Source organism: Protomyctophum parallelum (genome assembly GCF_964188405.1).
Source record: "Protomyctophum parallelum genome assembly, chromosome: 1".
Lineage (NCBI taxonomy): Eukaryota > Metazoa > Chordata > Actinopteri > Myctophiformes > Myctophidae > Protomyctophum > Protomyctophum parallelum.
Window position 1 is genome coordinate 99794314 of NC_139697.1, and position 10869 is coordinate 99805182.

Below are 10869 nucleotides of genomic sequence, written 5' to 3' on the forward strand. Positions count from 1 at the left end.
TGAAAGCAGAGGGTCTTCTGTTTCATACGGTATATAATATGTACATGTCGCTATAGGCCTTATTTTGTGAATAATAGTTGGACCTGAACAACTGCATTCAATATCCTACTGACAAACTGTACATGGGATCAATATTATGTATTTGTTTTCCTCCTAAAAGTAGACAATTAGGGCTTTCATTCAGTGTGTAGTATGTATATGACAATAATTTATTTATGTTTATTTTTATATCTGCCTTCAGAACGATAGTATAACGGTGAGATGCGTTACTGGATCGGTGAGTTTAGTGGTTGAGGTTGACATGTCTGGACATGTTTGAGGAAAGAAGCACAGGAGAGAGAGATGATCAAATAACTGGCTGCTTTGTTGGACAACGCTATCTTCACTTTGTTTGGGCAAAGAAGCAGAGATCAGCGATGGAAAAGAGTTTTATCCACGGCAGATAAGTAATGACGTATTATCGAGGGACCGCCATGATCAACTAACTGCCTGGGACCGAGGCTACGTTGTCACCAGCCAATGCAGCCATCGCTATCCGTTGTGTGATTGTAGCCTTTTTATTCATTATAATTGCAGTGATAAGACCTATATCACAGCCGGGCGTCTCTCTCGATACCGTGGATATAGCCTACATCCACAATCACACAACGGATAGCGATGATGGCTGCATTGGCTGACGAAGGCGTAGGCAGTAAGTTGATCATGGCGGTCCTTCGATAATACGTCATTACTTATCTGCCGTGGATATAAAGCTCTTTTCCATCGCTGATCGTGCTTCTTGCCCAAACAAACAAAGTGAAGACGCGATGGCGATCCACACAACGGATAGCGATGGCTGGTGAAGACTGAAGACGTAGCCAGGCAGTTAGTTGATCATGGCGTGTGCCGTGTGCGTGTTGAAAACGTTATGAAATGGCGATCGTTGAAGATTATTCTTGGTTTATATACTGGCAGAGGGCAAATCGACACGACTGCGTTATATCTTTTTCCGAGAATGAGAGAGCGGTGCAAGGCGATTACAAGGCGCAGTGTGGCCTGGGGCCAGGGAACTCAAACTGCAATGCGATCCGGGCAGAAGAGACTCAGACTCCCCCCACAAAGATTCCTCGGGAGAAACCATGTAGAAACAGGAGGGGAGGGGGAATCGAGTGTATTCACAGACACTAGACTACTACTAGATGGGTAACTCCATTTTAGATGCCCTGACATCTGCGTTGGTCTATGCCGTTGCCGTGCAGACCCATACGTGTAATGGAGGCATTGGAGGAGGGAGCGTCTTCGCCACAGACAGACCTCTTTTCAGGAGGGAGGGGCTTTTTACTCCCGGATCACATATTGGAGCTTCCTGGAGACGATCGCTGTTATTTTCCTCGGTGTCCTGGAGCATAGGACGTTGATGTACAGTAAGCAATAAAAAAACGTATAAAACGTATACATACGCTTCGCGCGTACGGCGTTCGATATTAATAAAGCGTATGGATACGTTTCCAGCATTTTTTGTGTTAACGGTACATAAACATGTCTCTCTTTCCCCCCCAAAGATACAGTATTTATGTCATATTAACGCTATGTAAACATGTCACTCTTTCCCCCAAAGATACAGTATTTATGTCATATTAACGCTATGTAAACATGTCACTCTTTCCCCCAAAGATACAGTATTTATGTCATCTTAACGGTACATAAACATGTCTCTTTTTCCCCCAAAGATACAGTATTTATGTCATATTAACGCTATGTAAACATGTCACTCTTTCCCCCCAAAGATACAGTATTTATGTCATCTTAACGGTACATAAACATGTCACTCTTTCCCCCAAAGATACAGTATTTATGTCATATTAACGGTACATAAACATGTCTCTCTTTCCCCCCAAAGATACAGTATTTATGTCATCTTAACGGTACATAAACATGTCACTCTTTCCCCCAAAGATACAGTATTTATGTCATCTTAACGGTACATAAACATGTCACTCTTTCCCCCAAAGATACAGTATTTATGTCATATTAACGGTACATAAACATGTCACTCTTTCCCCTAAAGATACAGTATTTATGTCATATTAACGGTACATAAACATGTCACTCTTTCCCCCAAAGATACAGTATTTATGTCATATTAACGGTACATAAACATGTCACTCTTTCCCCCAAAGATACAGTATTTATGTCATATTAACGGTACATAAACATGTCTCTCTTTCCCCTAAAGATACAGTATTTATGTCATCTTAACGCTACGTAAACGGGTCACTCTTTCCCCCAAAGATACAGTATTTATGTCACAGAGGAAAGCTGGAGGGAACATTTGTTTCCATTAATAGCAAAATAACTTTTATACAAGGGTGTTAAAATCAAAGTCACAAAACTGGTTGAGGGAAGTATTTGGTGGTTAAGAGAATTAGTGATTTTAGAACCTTCTTGAATTGAAGATGAGACAACTCCCACACATGTAAAGGCAGAGAATTCCATATTTTAGAGACCCTAGAAAACATGCATGAATCACTTCAACCCTCATATCTCCCAGAGGAGTGTCTTTCTGCCCTCCAGAGCAATGAGGCCAACATGTCTGTCCAGCTGTCTGCCTCTCAGAGCTGTAAATCTGCTCTCAGGGATATCCACACGGCAGCTGACAGCCCAGACGACACCTCGCCACGCCATGCCATGCCATGCCACACCACGCCAGGCGGCAACAGAAGTCACTCACTTAGCGACCGCTATAGCAACTCACTGGCCTTGATCCCTTTAAACGCCTCTGTTGATGCCACCAATAGCCTTCCGGCGCTGTGGCTGCCAGAGCCAAGAGAATGCTCAAAAAAAAAAGGCAGCGAAAAAGAAGAAGGATTGCAACCGCAAGTCGCATTTACTATGGAATCGTGCATTTCCCGTCAGTTGTTTGGTTGGTCGTCGATATTGGCCAGAAACTCTACATATTGACCTCAAAACCTTATAGATCTCCATATATGGATTTACTGTATGTCAGAACCTGTTTCTGACATTCCATATGTTGATCCTTCCCAATCAATCCTTCCTCTTCGATGTCTCCCTGATAAACTCTGGACGCGCAGCGCTCGCCCAGCAGTCTGCTGTCACCCAGGTGGATGCAGTCTGCTGTCACCCAGGTGGATGCAGTCTGCGGTCACCCAGGTGGATGCAGTCTGCTGTCACCCAGGTGGATGCAGTCTGCTGTCACCCAGGTGGATGCAGTCTGCTGTCACCCAGGTGGATGCAGTCTGCTGTCACCCAGGTGTATGCAGTCTGCTGTCACCCAGGTGGATGCAGTCTGCGGTCACCCAGGTGGATGCAGTCTGCTGTCACCCAGGTGGATGCAGTCTGCTGTCACCCAGGTGGATGCAGTCTGCTGTCACCCAGGTGGATGCGCAGCAGTCTGCTGTCACCCAGGTGGATGCAGTCTGCTGTCACCCAGGTGGATGCAGTCTGCTGTAACCCAGGTGGATGCAGTCTGCTGTAACCCAGGTGGATGCAGTCTGCTGTCACCCAGGTGGATGCGCAGCAGTCTGCTGTCACCCAGGTGGATGCGCAGCAGTCTGCTGTCACCCAGTATGCTTCTCGCCCTCAGGCGCATAACAGGTATAATAACCACGAGGTTGCAGAGATTATTAATACAGTCGCAATTAGTATGAAAACCTGAATCTCCCGTCCGTCCTTCCATTAGTTAGCGTCTAAGCAGCACTCAGTGGGCTGAGCGCAGATACTCCTCCTCCTCCTCCTCCCTCCCCCCCCCCCCCCCACGCACGCACCTAGTACCGCTGCCAGATCGTTTACAGGGTGGCTGCATAAAAGATAAAATTAAAGTTTACAACTAGAAAATAAAATACTGCATGTCCACGACAACACCTTTATATAATGGAGTAACTTAATATAGAGCAGGCATAAGCGGGGTCCGGGGGTCCTTGAGGGTTTTCCAGGGGGTCCCCGGCTAAATGATAGTTAGGAACCCAATGAACCTTACTCTGACCCTAACTCTGAGGCTCAGACCCGTCAGGGTCCATTTGGCTCCATTTGTACACTCCAAGAGTTCAATTAACATGGATTTGTGAGCCATGGAAACCCCATTAATGATGACATTTAGCCTCTCAGACCAGTGTCGTTGCCGTCATAACGACTGTTCTTTTGCTGAAAATAGACAATCTACAAGCTCACAACTCGTCGCAGTGCGACGCGTTGTGAGCTTGTAGATTAAGGAGTATGTGCGTATAAAGAGATGGCTGTGCAAAAGAGCAAATGTGACAAAGTGCATATTACTGTCTGTCTGTCTCTGTGTGCGTGCGTATGACTATTAATTATAAAAAAAGAACACTGTGTCAGTTATTAAATAGAATTAAATCAGATTTAGGCCAATTTACTGGCTTTTTTTTCACTTCACAAGAATTGTGAAGTCAAAAACCCATGTGACTTAGGCAACAAAAAAAAGAATTGGCCTAAGTCACACTCTTGAGATATAGGCCAATTTGGGTGCAGTACTTAGTTCAGACTAGTCATTGGTCCGACAAACACAACCTACCTCAAACCCTAACCTGACGATTCAGTATTTTAGCTGTGACGTGAGCGCCCCCTCCTGAGATACTTCCGGGTCCTACTTTTGTGTCACTTTTGTGTCCCCATAGAGTTATACTGTGATGCTCCGTCGGACTAAATCTGAGACGAAAACAACCACGAAAGTCTCATTTTACCGCTTTCCTCGCAACAACAAAGCTGCGCTGCTCTCCCAAATCTGGCTGTGACAGGCCGTCTGCCCCACATGGAATACTATCGCCATTTTATTTCATTGTGTCAACTAAATCCTCATTAATGCAAACTAGATTCAACATACTCAAGCCTGCACACATTCTAAATATGCCCCCGAAATATTTTACCGAGCAAATGGACTGTTGCCACCTTCAATAATAATGATAATAATAGTCTTTATTGTCTCCACATCATATATTTTTGATGTCATGGACACTTGTACAAAACACAATAATTCTACTCGAGTTGGAAGCATTAAGACCCATTTTAACCCTCAATGGCTTCCTTTCTGAAAAATAACATCATTGTAAAAAGATTCACGCGTTTAGATATTCTATTTACAATGAGATGCGGACGGGAGCTGGTGCCACTTGGACCCGGACGTAACATAGCACTACAAAATGACGTCGGACTTAAATACTGAATAACCGCAAGCACGGAAGCAGCGCATGGGTGATATGCGGGACAGATGTCGGACTAATGCTCAGTCGGAATTACATGCGGATCCCCCCCCCTGGAACAACATATTTTGAGATCGGGGTCCACGAATTATTACATATAATTCGAGGGGGGTCACGAAATAGTTTGAGAACCACTGATTCAGAAGACATCTGGTAGGATCAGTTCTCAGGTCTAAATGGGTTAAGATGCCGTTACCTTTCGTAGGTCTTGTGGTGGTGGTTCCTCCGGACGCCACTGCCTGGCGACGGCGTCTCCTCTGATCCGTAGGTCTTGTTGTGGTTGTTAGGGCTGTCACGATTAAGACATTTAAGATGACGATTAATATTGTCACGCATAAAAAGAAATCGCGATCAACGATTGAATTGTGTCTTTTGGCGTTGAGCATATGACAAATAACTAAAACATACTAAGAAATCACTGACATATTAAATCATTTTGCACTAGATTATAGATATATATATATATAATTCCTAGATTTAAATGGAATGGAGATATGTTTTGACAAAGGGACTTTTGTTGAGGCAGATTTTATTTGTCAAGCTTGGGAAAGACAGAGTACTGTATAAATCTGGTCTGTAATGTAAGGAATTATGTAATGTAAACAGGCTGTAATGTAAGGAATTATGTAATGTAAACATGCTGTAAATGCAATTGTGAAATGGTGTCTTATAAACCCATGAGGGTTGGGCACATTGTGTGCAGGACACGAAAATAAATAAGAAATATAAAAACAAATGTTAAATAGTGGAAACAGTGGAAACAGTTGATCTACAAGCTTGTATATCTGCCATTTCTGCTTTTCTTTTTTGATTTTAATGATCGCGATTATCTCAAACAATTAGCGATTAGAGGAGACAGGCTGCCGACGTACGTACCTAGCGTAGGTGTTGTGGTGGTGGTATCTCCTGGTGCTGCTTGGTGGTGGTGGTGTCTTCTCAGGCTCCTCTCCTTGTGAGCTGCTCTTCCTCAGAGGTCTGAGGACCTTCGCCTTCACCTCCTCCTCCTCCTCCTCTCCCCAGCCTCCTCCCCCTCCTCCTCCTCCGCTGGGGGAGTGCCGGCGCTTGCTGCGCCGTCGCATGATCTGCCAAAAGAAGAAGACCCGCCCGCCACCAACCATGCGAGAGAGAGAGAGAGAGAGAGAGAAACTTCATACGGCGCAATAAAAAACATTACAACCCTGTACCCGGGGGGAGGGGGGGGGGAGATGCATTCCTGGGGCGCATCTCGGTAGTAAAAACACAACACCCGAGCCAGCTGCACTGAAAAGAGAGATGCCCAGACGCGGAGCCACGGCAGGCACCGAGTCCGACCCCCTGACCCGACCGACAACAACAAGGCCTCTCCTGTTTCTTGCTTATAATATTGGGGGCTAATATTCTTGCTGGACCACAATAACATAAACCACATGAAAACCCTATAGGCTCAGAGACCGCAGGATATAGCATCCCACTCTAGACATGCCATCATAATAATAGGATAACATTCAGAAGAAAAGGAAAAAAAACGATCTAGTACAAGCTCGAGTCGCGTCGTGCTTGTAGATATGCTATGTTGACGTGCAGTGGCGTGCACAGATAGACACTAGGGGGTGCTAGAGCACCCCCTGCCCTTTTGGCAATTTTGCTCTTAAAAAAAACAACAACAAAAAAAAGTTTTATTTTTTTTCTTAATTTGTAGTGTGTGGACCATGGTGACATTGATCAAATATTGATAAAAAAAACACTCCTATTATATTATTTAGGCCCCCACAATCTAAAGCTATGTTTCTATGTCAGTGGTTCTTCGATTAAAGAAAAATAGCAGACCTACAAGCTCGTAGCGCGCCACTCGGTGGCGCGCTATGAGCTTGTAGATCTGCTATTTTTCAATAGCTATAAAGCACCAAAATGGTTTCCCGCCCCAAAATGCGCTGCACAAGGTGCCCTTTTTTTCACTTGAGCACCTGCCCCTCTAAATGTCTGTGCACGCCACTGTTGACGTGGTATCAGGTACGATCGTCCCTAAACCATCTCGCCCCTCGGTTTTTTCCGCCAACCTCACGCCGACCGCTCGGTGCCGCGGTTCTTATATGTTTTATTTTGTTTTGCTGGGAATAAGGTCAGAAATAAGTTTAGCGTTAGTCATAGTTTTACTGGGGCACTTAAGTTTATAGGGTTAGGATTAGGTTTAGGCATAGTTTTACTGGTTAGGAATAACGTTAGGTTTAACCTGTTAAAGCATAATTTACTGAGGTTACTTTAGGAAAACCAGGCCGCACAGTTCCGCCGGCTGTACGCCCGGGGCGACTTGGTAAAGGAGCGACTCGTCTGGTATTGGTTGACATACAAGTAGTGTTGATTTTGACAGCACATTTTAATGTAGTTGTAGTCATAGTCATTTGAATAAAATCTCATTTTGGCATATTTTATTCATCTGAATTGTGTTGTCGACTATAATGTGTTTTGGCAGGCTTTGAATGCGTTGGAATACCTGATTTTACACTTGGTTGCACTCTGAAAATAGCAATCTATAAGCTCACAATGTGTTGCACTGCGACTAGCAATCAATCAATCAAGCTTGTACATCTGCTACTTTCAGAGCGCAACCAGGCATTATTAAACGACTTGTATTTTAGTTCTACAGGATCTCTTTTCCACCAGTCCCTCCCTAACATTTAGTCCAGTTTTTTATTTGACGACATTGTCAATACATGTAGTCGTAGTTTTAGCCACCATAACTTTTTTTTATATCCTTTTTTTTTTCGTTTTCCCAGCTAAAAACGGCAGTCAGGGAACACTTTTCGTCGTAGTTTTAGTCGACGAAATCAACACCACGTACGTAGAAGTGTGTTTGTAAACTTTACCCCCAGCCAGACGTTATGCTCATTAGCCTAGCGTTAGCAGCTAACCAGTGCACTTTAGCATTAAGGACACGTTAGCAGATAGTTAGCAGCTAACGTGTGCAGCCTATAGTTACATTATATCACTTATAGACACCGTACATAAACACGGTTGACTCTGTTTACATCACAATGTTTACACAAAACTCACCTAGCCGCTGTTAGCCAAGCACCGTACGCATGCGCATAGACCCGGAAGCGGAAGATGCCGCTCCGGAGCAGAAGACAGGGGAGGAGGAGGCATCATGGGAGATGTGGTCCATGGATGACGTGGGTGTTGTTACTTTGTAGGCAAACAAACGCTGCAGGCTGCACAGTAAATGAAATTGAATTTTAGAATGGAATGGAATAGGATTCCACATTTAAAACCAGTCCACAGCTCTGCTCTCATCAGAAAAGCACACACAAGGCCAAAAACTACAGTAAAACATAAGATAGTGCAGTCTCATGCTAAACTTGTAATTTAGATATATTTGTAGATTTATAATGTATATTATATTTGTAATTTATATATATTTATAAATGTAAATTACTATTCTGATATGTCTGCCTAAAAGTACAGTAGCCTACTTGAAATTCCATTCTGGAAAGGTGTTGAATTGTTGATCCATTCCTCCATTACTGAAATTAGTTGTTGTTGTAGCCTACTATTGTTGTACTATTCTATGTCTGCCTAAAAGTACAGTACTTGTTAGAGTTAAAGATCTTTCACAGACTGTGAAATCTTTCACAGACTTACAGCGCCACCAACAGGTGGATTTTTGAAAATGACTCAAATCATGACAGCGTGCAATTTACGTGGAATCTACAGCGCCACCAACAGGTGGATTTTTGAAAATGACTCAAATCATACGTGGAATCTTTCACAGACTTTCATACTAGGCTGAGGAATATATCCCACCCTTTTCACATTGGCCTGTTACAGCGCCACCAACAGGTGGATTTCTTTTCCATTACCTTTTTGCTGGACTTTGAAACTAACCCTATGGGACACTATTTTTTTGCTACTAGTATTAATTGGTGCACCAGTGATGGCATTATTACTACGGCAAGGCTCAAACTAAGGAAGAAAATAGTTTTGTTAACCAAAAATAAAAAACAAAAAGTTTTAAAAAGAATGAAAACCAAATAAAAACTAACTAAAGTGAACGAGAAATGCATGAAAAATTATCATTTCTTTCCGCCGTCGTATCCATGTATTGAGCTTGTATAAATTAAAGCTTTTCTCACGCAAAGAATAAATAACTAAAAAGTAAAACCTAAAAACTACCTATATGCACTGAAATCCAACACCAACCTGTAAAACATTTAATAAAAAATATAAAACTAATTTCAAAACTATACTAAGTGGACGTATAAGGAGTGGAAAAACGTCCCAATGTGTAAGGAACGACATAAGCAATTAACATTTCTAATTCAAACGATGTTGACAAGACACACGTTGGTTCCTCCTCATCCAGTAAAACAGCAAATAAACAAATTAAAAAAATAAAAAGCAGAACAGTGAGTTCATCACAAAAAAACATAGACAATGTATTGTTTAGCGTCCTTCTTGCTTTTTTCATAATTGTCTTTCTTTTTTCTGTGGGAAAAAAAGAGAAGAAAAAAACCATGATCAACACGTCTATCAAAACGTGTATTTTTGGGACTTGGTGGGGCGTTTTAGGCTGGACGCTGTTACATGTGATAAAACTCTCATCCGTGTGAAGTCAGTCTTTACAGAGTCGCTCCAACAACGACAATATGAAACTTCCTATAGGTCACAACTTGGACATAATTATGTCGATGGTCATCATAGATATAAAAATCACACTCGTGTGAAGTGAGGGGCGCTCTTATCATCCATCATACACCACATTCATCATACAACACATTTGATTGGCTCAGCCAATCATTTGATTGGCTCAGCCAATCAAATCATCACAAATGTCATTCCGGCCAATCACTTTTGGCGTCTTCCCTAATCTGCCCTCACTTTTATCCACAATATGTACTTTGCTCAGCCAATCAAATCATCATTATGGGGTGATCAGCCAATCAAATCATTGCGTTTGTGTTCACACAAACAGACAAAGCTGGGCATAGCGCCCCTCAAAATCCTGTATGCCTCATTGGCCGCTGCAGTTCATCGAAGCGACCTGTATCGCGATGCAAGGGCGGAAGTGTGCCGGAAGTGCGGAAAGCACGCTGCCACTGGCCATAGTGGCCAATCACAGCGCGTCTTTTCCGGGGCCTATCAATTCAATCCAAAGGAGCTTCATTGGCATGAGAAAACAAACGTTTACATTAGCTCTGATTGGCCTATCTACCGAACGTCCCCTTCTGTGACGCACGCGCAAGCTTGCACGTGCGTCACCGAAGCTTGCCTCCTCTCAAGAGCCGAAGGAGACGTCTACCTTTCTATGTCTATGATCATCTTTACTGCCCCCTCTGATTGAGTTATGTTGTCTATTCTGCATGATCACAGGTTTAAAAACACAGGCGCCATTCAAAAGAACCTCAATATATCAATAAAAAGTCCAGGATCCAGAATTTGCATCTAAAATTCACAAACATCTAAGCCCAAAGTTATACCCAATCTAAAGTCACTTCACGAGTCTGCACATACAGTACATGGGGGATTGATGACGTCTTATCTCTCAGTTTAGGCATCTTGGGATTCTCTCGTTCGTTAGAGACTATCAGTGTATGCTGAATACCTCTGGGAAAGTAGGATTTCGCAAGCCCCTTTCTGACGATCAATCACTGCAGTCTATTGTGCGTTTTGTCAGACGTAT

The 10869-nt window shown here is 43.1% G+C and overlaps 1 protein-coding gene across 1 annotated transcript in view; it reads right to left on the minus strand.

Moving 5' to 3' along the window:
- LOC310867119 (dual specificity protein kinase CLK4-like) overlaps window positions 1-6208 on the minus strand; it is a 41996-nt gene extending 35788 nt beyond the window's left edge. The window contains exons 1-2 of the mRNA XM_083776937.1: window positions 6090-6208; window positions 5410-5502 (exon numbers count right to left, since the gene is read on the minus strand). The gene's annotated coding sequence lies outside the window, so the exon portion shown is untranslated. The remainder of the gene's footprint in view (window positions 1-5409; window positions 5503-6089) is intronic.
- Window positions 6209-10869: the final 4661 nt, after the last annotated feature.